An 18,234-nucleotide genomic window follows, 5' to 3' on the forward strand; every position below is an offset into this window, starting at 1 on the left:
AGTAATCTGGGATACCAGGGAAAGTATAACACAGCACACTGTAGCATCTCATTTCCTATGTCATCTAAATGGGGAAGGTATCTAAATAAAGAAGGTATCTGGGAATGATTACTTCTAATACCCTCCAGCTAGTGAAAATGCTGTGAGTGAATTATCTTAATAAGACCAGACAAGGCTTTTTGGGCAAATGTGATATGTTTTATTAGGCCAACTAAATAATTGGAAAAATTGTTCTTTGCAAGCTTTTGGGCACAAACACCCTTCTTCAGGTATTGGAAGAGTTATCTTGATAAGAGAAAAAGACAAATATCCCCACAGCTAAATAGCAGGCTTCAGTGGCAATGAGTAGGGAGTGCACGGGGGGACACATGCACCCCCTAAGAGTGCTGGTGCACCCCCTGACCGGTCGCACTCTGCACTTAGGCAATGAGCAAGGGGAGCAGGCAGGAGTGCCAGTGCCCCTCTGCGAGTGCCAGCTGAGGAGTGGGAGTGCTGGATGCAGGCCGTGGCCACTTCCAGAAGCACCACAGCCACTCACAGGTTAGTAAGTTTTGCCACGGGGGACCCTCCCCCCTACTGGTCGGCGAGATTGGCTTCAGGGGACCCCCTGCCAGTCACTGACTGGTCGCTGGCGGGGGGGGGGGGGGCCGGGCCCCCCCCCGCCCGGGGGGGCACGTGCCCCCCCTGACTGAGGTGGTACCAGTTGCCCATGCACAAAAAGGGGTTTTGAAATGAAGAGAAACAGGAAGCCCATTCAGAGTTCATGTGGGAGTCTGGTTAGTTCCTAGTCCTTACCTAATGGTTGCTGCTTGTCAAGAGGCCAAGTCCTGTGGGATGGAAACCTTAGTAACTTTCATCCATGATGTCTGACTCTGTGTGTCAGAGTGTATGCATCATTCAGCTCACAGCCTACCAAGATAGTGCTTCAATTATTGTTTAATTAAGCAGGCTCCTCAACCTACTTCCCCAAGAAAGTGAGAGTGTGGCAGTTTCCTTGAGTGGGGCTGTGTGGAGTCATTGTTAGGAAGACAAAAAATGGGTTATGAGCACGTGAGCCAGCAGAAAGCCATGCTTCCTTCTGCCTATCCACTTTGTATCTTAACACCAGTGAAAGAACTGACAGAACCATAACTACAAGATTGCTTGTAATGTGACATTAAAAAGAACTAATTTCCTAATAATTATTCCAGTAGATGTCTGGCTTTAAGACTGATCATGAAACATTCATCAGTGACCCATTTTAAAGTCTTTACCAGTCAGTTTAAAGCTAGAGGCAAAAGCAACACTCTTGTGGGTCATTAGCTGAATGGTGAACATCAACAAAATGCTCATTCATATATTTATGTAATGATCATGGATATTTTGATAGTCATTTGATTTATTTCTTGAGCATGCAAAAACTGGAGTCTTGCTTCTCCATAGGAAAGAAAAAAAACAAATAGATTCCATTTGTGTCTCTTGTGCATTTCATCAAAGATATTGAATAGTTATTTAAAGTGCGCAGGATAAGATACATTGCGTAAAATATTGGACACTAAATCATGAATAGCTATGAAGAAATTGACCAACATTAATGCACTTGGTAGGAATGGTATATTCTTGTATATATTTTTATATGATATTTTCATAAAGTAGGCTACAGATGTTGCATATATTTCACAGTTCCCATGTAACAAGCAAAGCTGAGGAGGGTAGGATTAGAGAAAAATTCCATGGGTGCTATTACATTATATCATTATGTACATTTCTCCTCATATTTTAAATATTCAAACAGTCAGCAATCCAACACTGACAGGCCACTTCACACAAGGTGTGTCTACATGAGATGCTTTACTGCACATTAAACTAATCTAATGTGCAGTAAATTTTCACCATCTACATGTGCACAGAATTTACTGCACAGTAAATTAGGCTAATGCACCATTTGCTAGTACCAGAAAATACAGATACTAGATTAACAGCACATTAGCCACTATGCAATAACACACATGTAGATGCTGACTATGTGCAATTTGCTTCTGGTCAGCCCAGGCAGCAGCAGGCCCTCTGCTGCCTGACTAAGCCCCAGTGCTGGCTGAGTCCTGACCCGATCTCCATGTGGCTGGGATGCAGCAGTCCTGGGTGCTGTGGCAGCTCTCCCAGCCATGTGGAGATCAGGTTCTGACCCCAGCCCCCTGACAGTCCTGGGCTGGCACCCAGGGGAGACTGGAGCTCCCCCTGGATGCTGCAGGGGGGCAGAGTAGGACAGGAGCAGATCTGGAGTGAACTTCTCCCATTGGCCATGTCCAGATGAGCACGGCCATGCGGTATGTGGCACCGCAGATGTGTCTGTGGTACTACATACTGCACATTCAGCTGTTCTCTGTGCTCCAAGGGAGCAGTATGGGAGTAAAAAAACAAACAAACAAACAAACAAACAAAAACTGCAAAAAAACCCCACAATGGCTTACATAGGGGCAGCATGTGCCACTCAATACAGGAGTCTAGCCGGCTAGAACCACACTCCAGCTGCTGGCCAGGCTCTGTGGCAGGATTGCCACTGTTGCAGCTCCAGGAGACCCCCAGGATCCCAAGTAAGGTTGCTAAACCCAGTTCTGACCCCAGCCTCCCCTACCCCACTCAGGCTAACTTGCCACATGACATAGCACCTGTGGCACAGGCATTCCCTGGGGACAACTAGTGGCGGCACAAGGTGCATTGCCGCTAGTTGTTCCCGGGGAACCAAACGTCCATGCATGTCTGGACACAGCTATCAGGAGCAAATTTGCTCTTGACGGGAGTATGTACACATGAGTGAGGGGGCACAGTTTAATGCACCTGAATTTTCTTCACAGAAAATTTTCTGTGAAGAAAATTCAGGCACATTAATTGTACATGTAGATGTATCCATAGTATTCTATCTGCTTGAAACTCCTTCCATATGGGCTGGAAGAGATCCTCAGTCTGTGGACAGTCAGTAAAATTTATGGACAGTCAGTGAAAATCAAGCTAAAAATGCGTGTCTGTAAATTCAGTAAAAAAGTCAGCTATTAATAAATCTCTAAGCAGTTGGAGCTGACTGAAGATCCCTGGTTGAAAAGAAGCTGGCCTCAGTGTTGAAGGACAGACAGAGCAAATGTCTGATGTCTGAGCATGAGTGCAGCACCCTGCAGGGAGCATTCTCTCAGTGCTTTGTAGACCCTGCCCCCCAGCCATATGCAGCTACTGCTGCTGCTGTCTGAATCCTTTTAGCTTCTTATAATGCTGCTGGATCACAGGTAGACTTCTTTGTTGGCCTGTGCCAGAACAGGGGGAATGGGGTTAGTGGAGGGTAAGACTGGTAGCTGGGGGAACAGCATGGTACAGGATATGGTTGGGGGCAACAAGGCATGTGGGTGAATAGGGAACTCCTGCAGAGGGGCAGCATGATATAAAACCTTTGCTCAAATCAAACAGGGTTGCCAACCCAAGGAATGTTTTTTACTGCAAACTTTTTACTGATAACCAAATGTTTTTACTTTGAATGGTGTTAAACCAGGGGAAGGCAAAATACAGCCCACAGGCCCACCAGGCAATTTCATCCAGACCACAGGCACCCACCAACTAATTGCACCCTGCCCAGCTCACGTGCATTGCTCCCACTCTTGTGCGCAAAGGTGGCCCAGTGAAAAGGACCTGGTGCAAGAAGGGCCCAGCCCAGCCAGCATGCAGCTTCTGGGCAGGGCTGCTGCCGCCACTGCTGTAGCTGCTGGGGATCTACTCAGTTTTCCCAGTGTCCAGAAGCTCCTCATCTCCCCGCTGCAGTCCTTGCTCCAGGGAGCAGGTAGGGAAGTGACAGGATGGGGAGAGCTGCAACTGGGTAGGAGCATGGAGAATGGGGCTGGGCCTGGCAGGAGCATGGAACCTGTGCCCAGAAAGGTAGAAGGAGCACAGAGCTTGAGTAGGCAGGGTAGGGTATGAGGGAGGGTAGAGAGGTGTGGGGACCCCCCATACACTCCCCCACATGGCATACAGCAGCAGCAGCAGGTGGCAAGCCCTCAGGGTGCTCATGGCCTGTGCAGGTGCTGCCACCCAGTGTTGTGTGTTTCCAGGCAGTGCTGCATGTGCTGGCAAGGCTCCCCGCAGCCACATTCAGCTCCTGGCACTCGCACACCAGTGGGGGTACCCCTGCGCAATGGAGCCGGCTGCCTTCCCCACCCCCTGCTGTGCAGATCCCAGGACTCTGCCAGACATGGAGGGGAACCACCAATCATGACAAAAATATAATAAAATTAAAATATAGTAAGTGTTTGACTTTTAGTATATGATTTGTTTTTTTTCTGGTGCTAAGATGGCAACCCTCGCCTCCCAAAAGGAATACTTCCAGGGGTTAGGGGAGGGACTTCTGGTGGTAAAGGTCGGGGGTCAGGGGTAGAACTTCTGGCCCCAAGATGGTGACCAGGGGGGCAGGGCACCTGTTAAGGGGTGGGGCTACCCATGTGACCCTTGACAGTTCACCAAAGCTCGTTAAGCAGCCCTCCAGTTGAAATAATTGGCCACCCCTGTGTTAAAACCCTGAATTTGAACCCAGTCCTTCTAACTGGGGCTTCGCAGCAGGGTGGGGCCTTACAAGAGTTATATATATGTTATGTAAAACACATATAAATGAAAATGTGTGCCAGTAAAAAAACATTGGTTGCCAGTAAAAAGTTTGCAGAATTTCAGGGGGAAAAAATCTTGGATTGGCAATCTTGCAGCCTACTCTCTGCCCCCAGTTCTGTATGTGCGGTTTTTCCAATGACTCTATGATGCAAAATGCACAAACAACATAGAAAAACAAAAGCTCACTTCTTACCTGCGAGGGCAGTATGTTTACCTCCCTGAGCCACAGACATTTGCCTTCTTGGTTGTTCTCCATGATGCTTTTCCACCTGGCTGCCCAGTGGTTTAGCATCAATGCGAAGAGATTTTCAGGACTAACTGGCTGATACTGTGGTGATTTGGTCACTTCCCTATGATGAAGGAAGCCAGGGCTCAAATCCCCTGAGAAGGACTCCTTTCTGCAACATAACCCAGGTTGCATACACATATTCAAATAATCTGGGAGGATTTTCTTTGCAAAGGTGAGTAAATGGTGTGGGCTGCTTCTGGGGCAGCCATGAATTGCTTCCACCCATATGCGGGTGTTGCAGACCTAGCCATGTTCAGTGAAAACATAAGTATGAAAGTCATGTAAGTATAACTCTGTCCACACATGAGACAAAGTAGTATGTTACTAGGTGACTTGGAGAGTGTTGGGGACAACTTCCTGGTGCAAGTGCTGGAGCAGCCAACTGGGACTATGCTTTTCTTGACCTGCTGCTCACACACAGGGAAGAATTGGTGGGGAATGTAATAGTGGATGACAACTTGGGCAGCAGGAACCACAAGATGATTGAGTTCAGGATCCTGAGGAAAGGAAGGATGGAGAGCAGCAGAGTAAGGACCCTGGACTTCAGAAAAACAGACTTCAACTTGCTCAGGGAACTCATGGGCAGGATCCACTGGGAAGCCAGTCTGAGGGGGAGAGGAGTTCAGGAAAGCTGGCTGTACTTTAAAGAAGCCTTGCTGATAGTGCAGGAACAAACCAGCCCAATGCGCAGGAAGACTAGCAAGTACGGCAGAAGACCAACTTAGCTTAGCAGGGGACTAAATCACAAAAAGGAAGCTTATAAGAAGTGGAAACTTGGACAAATAAATAGGGAGGAGTATAAGAGTATTGCTTGGGCATGCAGGAATGAAGTCAGGAAGGCCAAAGCACAATTGGAGTTGCAGCTAACAAAGGACGTGAAGGTGAACAAAAAGGGTTTCTACAAGTATGTCAGTAGCAAGAGAAGGATCAGGGAAAGTATTTGTCCCTTACTGAATGGGGAGGCAACCTTGTGACAGATGCAGCAAAGGCAACCTTGTGACCAGGTGCAGGATGCAGCAAAGGCTGACATGCTCAATGCCTTTTTTGCCTCAGTCTTCACAGTCAAGGTCAACTCTCAGACTACTGCACCAGGCAGCAGAGTTTGGGTAGAAGGTGAGCAGCCAACAGTGGTGAAAGAACAGGTTAGGGACTATTTAGAAAAGCTGGACATATACAAGTCCATGGGGCCAGATGAGATGCATCCTAGGGTGCTGAGGGAGTTGGCTGATGAGATTGCAGAACCACTGGCCATTATCTTTGAAAATTCATGATGATCAAGAGAGGTCCTGGATGACTGGAAAAGGGAAAACATAGTACCCATATTTAAGAAACAGAAAAAGGAGGATCCAGGGAATTACAGACCAGTCAGCCTCACCACAGTCATGAAGCAGATCCTCAAGGAATCCATTTCTAAGCCCTTGGAGAAGAAGGTAATTCAGTCAGCATTGATTCACCAAGGGCAAGTCATTCCTGACCAACCTGATTGCCTTCTATGACAAGGTGATTGGCTCTGTGAATGTGGGGAGATCAGTGGATGTGATATACCTTGATTTTAGCAAGGCTTTTGATACAGTCTCCCACAACATTTTTGCAGGGAAGCTAAGGAAGTATGGGCTTGATGAATGGATTGTAAGGTGGATAGAAAACTGGATGGAGCATCGGGCTTAGAGAGTAGTAATCAATGGCTCGATGTCTAGTTGACAACCAGTATTAAGTGGAGTGCCCCAAGGGTCAGTCCTGGGGCCAGTTTTGTTCAATGTCCTCATCAACAACCTGGAAGATGGCATAGAGTGCATCCTCAGCAAGTTTGCCGATGACACCAAGCTGGGGGGAGCAGTAGATATGCTGGGGGGTTGGGATAGGATTTTGAGTGACCTAGACAAATTGGAGGATTGGGCTAAAAGGAATGTCATGAGTTGCAAAGTCCTGCGCTTAGGGTGGAACAATCCCATGCACCAGTACAGGCTGGGGGCTGACTGCCTGGGCAGCAGCTCTGCAGAAAAGGACCTGAGAGTTACAGGGAACAATAAGCTGAATATGAGCCAACGGCGTGCTGTTGTTGCAAAGAAGGCTAGCACCACACTGGGCTGCAACAGTAAGAGTGCTGCCAGCAGACCAAGGGAAGTGATTATTCCCCTCTACTCAGCACTGTTGAAGTTACATCTGGAGTACTGTGTTCAGTTTATGGGCCCCCACTATAGAAAGAATGTGAACAAGTTGGAGAGAGTCCAGTGGAGGGCAACAAAAATGGTGAGGGGCCTGGGGGACATGACTTCTGAGGAGAGGATGAGAGAACTGGGCTTATTTAGTCTAGAGAAAAGGAGACTGAGGGGGATTTAATAGTATCCTTCAACTACCTGAAGGGGGGTTCGAATGGCGCTAGACTGTTCTCAGTGGTGGCAGATGACAGAACAAAGAGCAATGTTCTCAAGTTGCAGCAAGGGAAGTTTAGGTTAGGTATTAGGAAGAATTTTCTCACTAGGAGGGTAGTAAAACACTGGAACAGGTTACCCAGAGAGTGGTGGAAGCTCCATCCTTGGAGGTTTTTAAGACCCGGCTAGACAAATCTTTTGCTGGGATGACCTAGGTGGGGATGGTCCTGCTTTGAGCAGGGGGTTGGACTAGATGACCTTCTGAGGTCCCTTCCAACCCTAATTTTCTATGATTCTATTATCCTATTACTTGGCTGCCTATAAGCTGCATGAATGTCCCTTGCACATGTTAGCAGTGAAATATTCCTGACCATGTAATCCTGACCATGAATTTTTAAAACTGGACCCTATATAACGATTTCATAAACTAGTTCTAAAATTCTCTAGGAAACAGAGATGTGGGGAACAAGTTCATGAACTTCCAGGAATGATACCAAGCAAGCAGCAGAATGTATTAGAGCAACAAACATTGATTTGACATGCAAGAGCAGAAAATAAACTCTATAGAATGATTATGCTTGAATAAAATAGTGCATATCAGGGCTTTGCACTACATTGTACAAAGAAAAATGAAATGCAGTCTTTGTAGTTTCCTGGCTACAAGTCTGTGATATTAGATACCAAGAGTAAATTGATTCTAGCAGAGAGAACCTGAAAATAAGTCACATGCATTCTGCTGGAAAATTCTACATCACGGAGGGTGGCAATATCCTTGAAGTGGGATTTCACACAGAGTTAGGAGGGGAGGCCATTCCTTTGAAACATTTAACTGCATAGAAGCTCCATAATGAGTAACATGCATTTCCTCTGTACCCTACTGAGACAATTTGTTCCTATCAGGAATAGCTGTTTTATAAATTCTCTTAGACTTTTTCCTAAATACAGTTTTAAGGAGAAATCCAGCATAGCTAGAGACACAAAGAGAAATGGAATCCTTCTATACCTGCCATTAGAAAGCTATCTAAGGTTGTGTTCCAGCAGGGGACAATGCTATGTACTTAATGTGAATTCCCTTTCTTTTTGCAATTGGAAGCCACTATTACCTTTAAGAAAAAGCAGTTTCTCTGTAACTTTCCTACACTAACTCCAGTTGATTGTATTCTTGAAGTAACCTGAACCCGAGGACTTTTTCTAACATATCACTACTTCCTTTTTGATATATTTCTTTAATATATTTTGATAAATTTGATATGTTTTGATATATTCATTAGCAAAAGATTGTACTAAATAATAAAAGACAGGGTGAGGAGGGGATGTAGAGCCCCACAAGATTTAATTATCATAACTAAACATGCCAGCATTGGTATTGTGGCAGCAATTTTAGCTTTTTGCATAGATTTATAATCTGAAGATGTATTTCGAGCTGTTCTGAGAAAATATGCTCTTGATTTGTTTAAAGTGAAACAAGTATCTCTAAAAGGAATGAAAATAGACCTTACCTGGTTGGGAAGCTCAGCTTTGCATGAAATGGTGTCATTAAGGCCACACTGGGGGAGTGAGACCCATCCTGATGCCTTGGAGACAGGAGGCTGTGTACCCTTTCTTGAGTGTGTCTGTTCCACTCCACTGGCCATCACAAAGAGATGCTCATGCACCTGATCTCTCTGAGAACTTTTTCAAGTGGAGGGTGGTGAAGCACTGGAACAGGTTACACAGAGAGGTTGTGGACTCTACATCCTTGGAGGTTTTTTTAAGATCCAGCTAGACAAAGGCTTGGCTGGGATGATCTAGTTGGGGCTGGTCCTGCTTTGAGCAGGGTCTTGGTCTAGATGACCTCCTGAGGTCCCTTCCAACCTTGATTTTCTATGATTCTATGATCATTGTATCTGTCCCTTGTCTAAAGAACATAAAAGTAGTGCAATGCTTTTTATGCCCTCCTGCACAGAAGCCAGTCAGTATCAGGCCTTTGATGAATGCTGGGAAAACTTTAATGTAAGCACAGGTTTCCAGGCCCCAAAAGACTGATAGCACTTTTTTCATCTTAATTAAAAGGAGGAATGAAATACAGATTTAGATTGTATTGAAAGAAAAGGCACCAGGGAACAGATTCATTTTTGAGACATCACAGAAATTCTCTAAAATTCAATTACAATGTTGTAGATCTGACACAAGATGTATTATTATGGTACCCCAGAGAGGTCAATAAAATGTATTATAAGGTCTCCACATTATTTCATCAGGGCTATAATACAAAGAAGTCTCATTATTCCACATGTTTTGCAGCTGCTCTAACTTAATTTTCAGGGGTTCTATCATACAATTATCAAAGCTGATTAAATTTTATGTCCCCAGATCTTATAGGTTATGTCTACAGGGAGAGAGTTCAAACCTATTATCTAATAGCAAAGATATAATTAGACTCTAGAGAGTGAATAAATACTAAGCAAAAAAAAAAAGGGAAAGTATCCACCCATGGACCAACACATTCATGGCTGAAACTATTGTCCACGATGAGAAGACCAGTGTAGAGCACCTAGAATTTGACTTTCTATCAGTTTGTCAGCCAAATATTTTTGTTATTTTAGGTCCTATTTTTTCCACCATTACTTTTATTAAGTGATACTTCACTTGTCCAATAATCTCACTGAAAGAATCTGGAGTGATTCTGGAGTATGTTGCTAATCACTATGGTCACCTACACACATGCCCGATGCCTGCTCCAATGTGTACTAGTTAACACGCATTGGAGCACACTCGATTAATGGAGTCTGCTGGAGTGTGCAGCCTTGGCGTCATGTGTATTCAGGGTCCCTGCACTTCAAAATGGTGGTGGGGGCACTTTAACTAAAGCTCATTGAACAATCTTTAGTTAAAGCACCCCTGCTGACATTTTGAAGTGCGGGACACTGGCTACATGAAATTCTGTAGGCACTATAATTAGAGCAGCTTGCAAGAGCCCCTCTAATTCAAGCATGCCCCCCTCCCTGCCGACCCCAGAGCATGTGTAAAAACACACTATGAATATGGATGATGGACTCTGGCCCAGAGTGACCAAATAACAGGGGTATACAATGGAGACATACTGCATGCCACTTGTTATGCCATAACAAGTGGAGTGTTTCAAACCTACTCTGGAATATGTGGTGTTAGCTACTGCCTCTAAGAGCTAGATGGACAAGTGGTCAGATCTGTTATATTAATTTCTTTTTAATACAATATGAAAGCCAGCCCTCATAAAGGCAACTGTGCTTGTCTCTCAAATTCTTGGCATATTTTCAAAAAGTGATTTTGCCAATGATTACATTTCCTTGGAGCGGCACTGAGCAGTTACATTTGTAGTATCGCTTAAGTATTTTTAGAGCTTCTGGAAAGCTTTAAATGAGATGTTAAACATGTTAAACATGTCTTAAAATGCATGGGAACTGCTGAACTATGAAAGGTGCTGATTGTATATGGAGCATTTGGAGAATTTAGGACTAGATCCAAATCATTCTTATAAGCACCTCAGATGGAAAGAGGTGGAATCTAGGCCTAAGTCACAAGATCCAGTTTGGACTGACCAAGCTCCAGTAGCCACAAAGTTATAGACATTATTTAGGACCCAAAAAGTTGCCTATAGACCTCTTGACTTATGTTTGTGTACACGCCCGAAACAATCCAGAGCAAACATATGAGCACCTAATTCTGTCACGATGACCTAGATCAAGGGAGGGCAAAATACAGTTTGTGGGCCAGATCCAGCCTACCAAGGGATTTTATTCGGCCCGTAGCAAGTCCCTTGGCCCTTCATTGGCCCAGGCTTCTAGGGCAGTCCAGGCCACAGGGCCGATCCAACCATTAGGCGAACTAGGAGGTTGCCTAGGGTGCCAAAATTTGGAGAGCACCAAAATTATTTGCAGAACAAAATAACAGGAACATCCTTCTAAATAAGAGCCTTGACTGGCTATGGCTCCACCTTGGTTTAAGACCTTTGGTTTGGTAAGGGGAGAAAGATCTCTGAAAAGATATCAGAGGAAAGATTACTAGAATTGCGACTCCTACCTTTTCAACTCTCAAGTGGACTTATGACAAGAGCATACTGCTGGCAACATTATCTTAATTTTCCTCAATATTGGAAGTGGTGGGGGTGCGGAGGTACACAGTTCACCTAGGGTGCCAATTACTCTTGGACCGGCCCTGCTGGGACATGGTGCAGGTAGCCAGTTCTGCTGCCCCCAGGTGCATAGCAGAGCTGGGGCAGTGTGGAATGATGACTAGACTCTGTTTCCCATCAGCACACGCTGATGACCTGGCCCCTGCTTCCCTCACCCCAACACAGGTGCAGGCAGCCCCAGTACAGTGCAGCTATGAAGCAGTGCAGCCCAGCAGTGCAGGGTGGCCTAATGCAGTCACAATCCATCAGGGCCACCCTGCCCTGAACTGTGCTAGGACATAAGCAGCGGGGGATGGGTCATGGGCATGCTCTTCACCCTGCTTCTGAGCCGGGCCAGTCACAATCCATCATGCAGGGAACAGATCGTGGCTCTGCCCTGGGCCCCAGACCCATACTGTTATCACTCCACAATCCCAGTCACAGGCCTAGCCCCACCTGTCCTGCTCTTGGGACGATCTAGTAATCTACCACTTAAGGAGTTTTGATGAGCTGCTGTGGCAGTGGCGGGGGGAGCAGACCTGGCCTGCAACAGCTCACCAAAACTCCCTAAGCGGCCCTCTAGCCTGAATAATTGCCCACTCCTGACTTAAATCAATTCTGGGTGGTCCCTAAATTCTGCCTCTGTTCCTGATTTTTTTAAGTGCTGGGTGGTACTGAACTTAATACTCTTGGTTTCAAATTGCAGCACCACATGGTCACTCTTGAATAGGGGGAAGCATCCACGTTTTGCACACTAGCTTAGTGGTTAGAGCACCCACCCAGGAAGTGGGAGACCTGGGTTTTGTACCCTTGTTGCCTTGAGAGGATTCAAATCCACATATCCCATTTCCAAGGAGAATGTCCTGATCAGTAGGCTGGGATGATTCATAGATTCATAGATTGTAGAGTCGGAAGGGACCACAATGGATCATCGTGTCCAACCCCCTGCCCCTGGCAGGAAAGAGGACCGAGGTCAGATGACCCCAGCCAGGTGACTATCCAGCCTCCTCTTGAAGACCTCCAAGCTAGGTGATAGCACCACCTCTCTTGGAAGCCCATTCCAGATCCTGGCCACCCTTACTGTGAAAAATTTCTTCCTAATATCTAACCTAAATCCACGCTCAACTAGTTTACACCCGTTATTCCTAGTCACCCCCTGGGGTGCCTTAGTAAACAGCGCTTCCCCTATTCCCCGTTGACCTCCCCTAATAAATTTATAGGCGGCCACAAGATCTCCCCTCAGCCGTCTCTTGTGAAGGCTGAAGAGATTCAGCTCTCTCAACCTCCCCCCTGTAGGGTCTATCACGGAGGCCACTAATCATGCGAGTGGCCCTCCTCTGGGCCCTCTCGAGATTCCCCGCATCCCTCTTGAAGTGCGGCGCCCAAAACTGGACATGGTACTCCAACTACGGCCTGACCAGTGCTGCATAGAGGGGGAGCATCACCTCCTTTGTTTTATTAGTCATGTACCTGCTAATGCACGACAAGGTGCGATTGGCCTTGTTAATGGCCTCGTTACACTGCCGGCTCATGTTCATCTTGGAGGCAATTATGACTCCAAGATCCCTTTCTGCCTCTGAGCTGCTGAGAAGGACACTCCCCAACCTATAGGTGTGCTGGGGGTTCCTCCTTCCCAGGTGGAGTACCTTACATTTATCTTTATTAAATTGCATCCTATTTCTCTCTGCCCATTGATCCAACCTGTCCAGGTCAGCCTGAATCTGCTCCCTGCTCTCCGGTGCACTAACTTTGCCCCATAACTTGGGATCATCAGCGAACTTGGAGAGGGTGCTCTCCACGCTCTCATTCAAATCGCTGATGAAGATATTGAATAATATCGGTCTGAGGACCGAACCCTGCGGGACCCCACTGCCCACCTCCCTCCAGGCTGGAAAGGAACCATCACCCCACTCTCTGGGTGCGGTCCCTAAGCCAGTTGGCCACCCACCTGACCGTGTAGGTGTCCACTCCACAGTCTGTTAGCTTCCCAATAAGGATAGGGTGTGAAACTGTGTCAAAGGCCTTCCTAAAGTCCAGGAAGATGACATCAGCCTCGGCTCCCGCATCCAGGCAGTGCGTGACCTGGTCATAGAAGGCTACAAGGTTTGTCAGGCAGGATCTACCTGTGATAAACCCATGCTGGTTTCCCCTCAACATCGTTTCCCCTGCTGGGCCTGCACAAATGTGTTCTTTGATTATTTTCTCTAGCATTTTCCCAGGAATAGAGGTAAGACTGACTGGTCTAAAGTTACCCGGCTCATCCCTTCTCCCTTTCTTGAATATGGGTGCCACATTGGCCCTTCTCCAGTCCTCAGGGACCTGGCCAGAGCACCACGAGTGCTCAAACAGCTGTCCCAGCAGCTCAGCTATGACACTGGCCAATTCTTTCAGCAGCTGTGGATGGACGTCATCTGGGCCTGCTGACTTGTACCCATCCAGCTCCTCCAGGAGTTCCTTAACTGTTTCAGAACTAACTGTAGGTGGACTGGTGCCATGTGGACATCCGTCAGTGATCGAGGTGGGGGAATTGGCTTGGTCGGCACATAGAAATACTGAAGCGAAGAACTCATTGAAGAGCTCTGCTTTTTTCCCCATGTCAGCCACCAACTGTCCTGATTTGTCCTGCAGGGGCTCTATGTTGCTCTGAGCTTTTGCCTGCTATATACCTGAAGAAGGACTTTTTATTGCCCTTGATTGGTGAAACTAGCCTGAGCTCAAGCCCCTCCTTGGCCTGTCTAACTGATTCCCTGCAATAGTGTGCCAGGGAGATATATTCCTCCTTGGTGGCTGCTCCCACCAAGGAGGAATATATCCCAGGGATGAGAGTACACTAGTGAGCTAATGAGAAGTCGAGAGGGCAACATTTATGGGACCAGAAGACTAAGAGAAAGGGACTACAACTTGGTATCCCTCTTGGCAGTCGGGCACCTTGGGTGCTACTCCTTGATTCCAGGAGTAGTTATGCATTTTATATTGGACAGTTTATTAATTAATAACTGTGGAATCAAGGAACAAAACTCATGTACAAGCCTCCTCATTTAACCTCACGTCTAGCAGGTTCTTGTCCAAACTTCCTATTCTCTCACTCTTACCTTCTCTACCCTTATTTTGGCTCCCCATCCCAGTCTCTTCACTCAGACTGTATCCTTGCTCTTGGTCCCTGGCTCTTTGTTCAGACAGTTTTAGCCTTTCCACCACCAGAACTTCACCCAGCCTTTGTTTCCCAGGTTCCCTTTGTTTTTTCAGCTCATACCCCCAATTTCATTATCTGGCTCCTAGCCTGAGTTTCTCTCTTCCATTACTGGCTCTAGTCCCAGTTTCTCCCTTTATGGCCCCTTTCCCCAATCTATTCCATCATGGCCCCTGTAACAGGGATCCCTGATCCTGTTACTGGGGGAATGCTATAAGGCTAGCAGGACCAGCAAGGGTCCTTTAGGTATAGGGTCTTTGTGGCCTAGAGAAAAGGGAATTACAGGTAGGAAAAGGGCAACTGCAAGAGCCTCTGGGGAGAAGCCCCGGGTAGCAAGCAGCAGTGGGGCAGGGGATAAGGCCCTGCAATGGTCAGTAGCATTGCCTTGGGGGGAGTAGCTGAATCCTGGAGGAATTACAGTTAAGTGGTAGGCAGTTGGCACGGCTGCAGAGACTGATGAGCAACCCATGGGCTTAGACCAAACAGTAGGTCTGGTTGACCAGAAGGAAAGAGGCTCAGGGAATAAGAAGACTTACCCCTCAGACTAGAGGAGTATTCGAGCTCTGACTGGGGAGGAAGCAGGACTCTCAGTTGGATCATGGCAATATCCACGAGTGGAGAAAGGGGAGCCCTGGTGGGTAAGGGGCAGAGGGGTTTTTTCCGCTCTTCTTTTTTCCCTGGCACGGGACCCAGGGACCCAGAATAGGGTAAAGATTTAAGTGTATGTTGGTTTTGTGGGCAAGCGCCCAGAGAGGCTGTATTTTAGCTGGAAGTGGAGGGCCAGAAGTGCCTGTGAGGGAAGGTGGAGGCCACATTGCAGGTGCCTTAAAGCACTTTAGGAGATTAATCCCTTGGGGGGGGGGGGGGGGGGGCCACGGAAGTGAAGCCCTGGGGGGGGGGGGAGGGGTGTCAAAGACAGAGAGCAAGAGAAAGCAAGGGAGTGAGTGAGTGAGAGTAAGCAAAGAGGGAGTGAGAGAGAGAGAGTGAAAGCAAGTGAGAGTGTGGTGAGCAAGAGCAAGAGAGAGGGCAATCAAGGGAGAGCAAGAGTGTGTGGGAGAGGAACTTAACCCCTTCAAGTCTGGAGGTCTATCAGAGTATTAACTGTGGGGCTTAATTCTTAGCCATGCCACTGCTACCAACGAGCAAAGGCTAAACTAAGTGGGCCTTGGGCTGCAGGTAGCAGCTACAGCAAGTAGGCCTGGGCAAAGAGGGTCAGAGCCTGGACAGGTATAAAAAGGCTGGAGCCAAGAACCCCAAAGAAAAAGCCCGCTCTAAGGCTCAGGACACCTCCTGAATAATTGGTTGTTTCATCAGGGCATGGCAGGTGAGATACAGAGCAGCAGTTCAGAAGAGCTGGTGTGGGGCATAGGGTAGCCATCATAGAGGACAGTCCAGTTGTCATCTGTGCTCTACTGATATGAAACCTAATGCCTTTATGTCCTCTATTTTTTTCTTTCAAGAGAAAAATAGAGGACATAAAGGCATCAGGTTTTGTATCAATAGAGGACAGAGTAGCAGAAAACCAGAATGTCCTCTATGATGTCCACCCTATGTGGGGGACAGGCTAGCCAGCCACTGGGTGTTACTATAGTCCAGCAGGGCTAGTCCTGCTACAGCCCCCAGTATTATTCCCTCTACATTCAGGTTGAATACCTTTTTCTTCTAGGCTACCTGGGCACAAGCAGGTACAGGGGCAGGATAGCAATCACAGAGAAAATCCTAATGGGCATTGTAATATTGGGCAGGAGCATGCTCTGTTGCTTTGTGATGCAGTAGATATGTATGGTCCCATCACATGCAGGAGCAGTGAGAAGCTGGCACTTTCTGAGTGCCATCAGCATCTTCAGAGATTTTAGCAGACCTACTGGGGGGAAAAATTCTGAATAGGAGCCAGAAATTCAAAAGAGAAATACTTTTCCCTAGGCAAAGTTCCTGCCAGATCTATATACAAATGCCCAGAGCAATACAAAGAAAACAGAAGAATTTGCAGTATATGCACACTGAGGAGATTTGAAAAGTGCTGATTTACTCTAACAGTAACAATGTGGGAGAGAACATGCAGGGAGAAATGAATGCAGAGGGAGAGACATTCTAAGAGTTCAGATAACAAATGTCATGAAGATTAATTTATTTCTTATATTGTAAATATTACAGTGTTGTTCTAGAAATCCTTTCATTCAAGGATCTCAAAATACTTTAGACTTTAATTAAGCCTCACAGTGTTGCTGTGATATTGATAAAAGTAGCCCGTATTATAGGACTTTGCAGAATCAAGCCAACAGACGAGTGTGGTAGAGCTAGGCTTATAACCTGGAACTCTTGACTCCATCATGTAGGCTACAAGGACTTTGATTTTTAGATACCTGCCCACATTTTCAGAGTGCAGTTTGACAGACAACTTGAAAGATTTGGCTCCGTGCTTGCTTGCATTTAACCAGTCTAGAAATTCATATTAAAGAGGTCAGTGCAGGCTGATAGCGTTCTTTCCCCCACAACATTTGCAGCCAGTCATTGACTTTGCTGAGTATTTTCATTGACTTTCCATTTCAGTTAAAGTAATTAAATCTCTACCACATTGCAAATTAAAGTAATCTGACTGTATTCTAGAAAGATGGTATCTGAAGAGGATAAACAGACATTGTGCAGTCTGTATTACCCATAGTTTTATTAATAGTCTTTAGTCTTGTGCAAGGCTATCTAGTAAGCATAGAACAGAAGTTTGGTTCTTAGGTACTCCCTCCATCCAGTTTTATCTGCAGCTCCTTGTCTGTAAACTCATGGGGATTGTGGAGATCAAGGAGAAAGATCTCCCAGAAGTATTTAATGTTTAAACTAAGTGAATGCTAAGAAACAATTTTAGGCCTTCTATAAAAAATGTAAAATAGAAAAATTCTGCCTTTTGTAAAGAGTTCAGTCAGAATGATGACAGTGAGAAAAAGTATATGAAGTAAACCACCAAGCACAAGTACTGATGTGACAGGCTCAAATTAGATATGTAAATCTAATCAATGTATTTTTTTGCATAGAACATGCACCTTTCCCCCAAAATATCAGCCTTCCAAAACTGGGCTTTATGTCCTGAGCAAGGAAGCTGATTTTTTCTAACAGAACGTCACTGTATGGAGGAATAGAAGGATAAAGACAGACAAGATACTACAAGATGGCTGTCAGCTTCTGTCCCAGTCAGGAAGCAGGAGGGAACGCAGTTCAATGTTAATCCTTTTACAGCCACTTTCAAATTGGAACCAGCTTTTGGCAAGTTTTATCCCATAGCAAGGGTATGTGGGATGTGAGTACTGAGGTGGCAACCACCACAGTATCACATATTCCCCATACCCCTGTGAGAGAATAATACTTGCCAAAAACTGGTGCCGATTTGAGAGTGACTGTGAAAGGAATTCATTTTCAACATGATAACAAAAGCACGGCAGTTACGTGCATGCTGCACACACCCTTTTCCCTAAGATGAGCCGTCTCAAATTTGGGTGCATGTTTTAAGCAAGGAAGCTGATTTCTGTGTAGGAACAGGGGCATGGGGGTGTTAGAATAGCTGCCAGAGGTTGGCTCCAAGCTGGGCTCCTGGCTGGATGCAACAGGGGAGAAGTTTTTTGCTCCGCGTAGCTCACTCTTT

This window comes from Alligator sinensis, unplaced genomic scaffold (genome assembly GCF_000455745.1).
Source record: "Alligator sinensis unplaced genomic scaffold, ASM45574v1 scaffold1463_1, whole genome shotgun sequence".
Lineage (NCBI taxonomy): Eukaryota > Metazoa > Chordata > Crocodylia > Alligatoridae > Alligator > Alligator sinensis.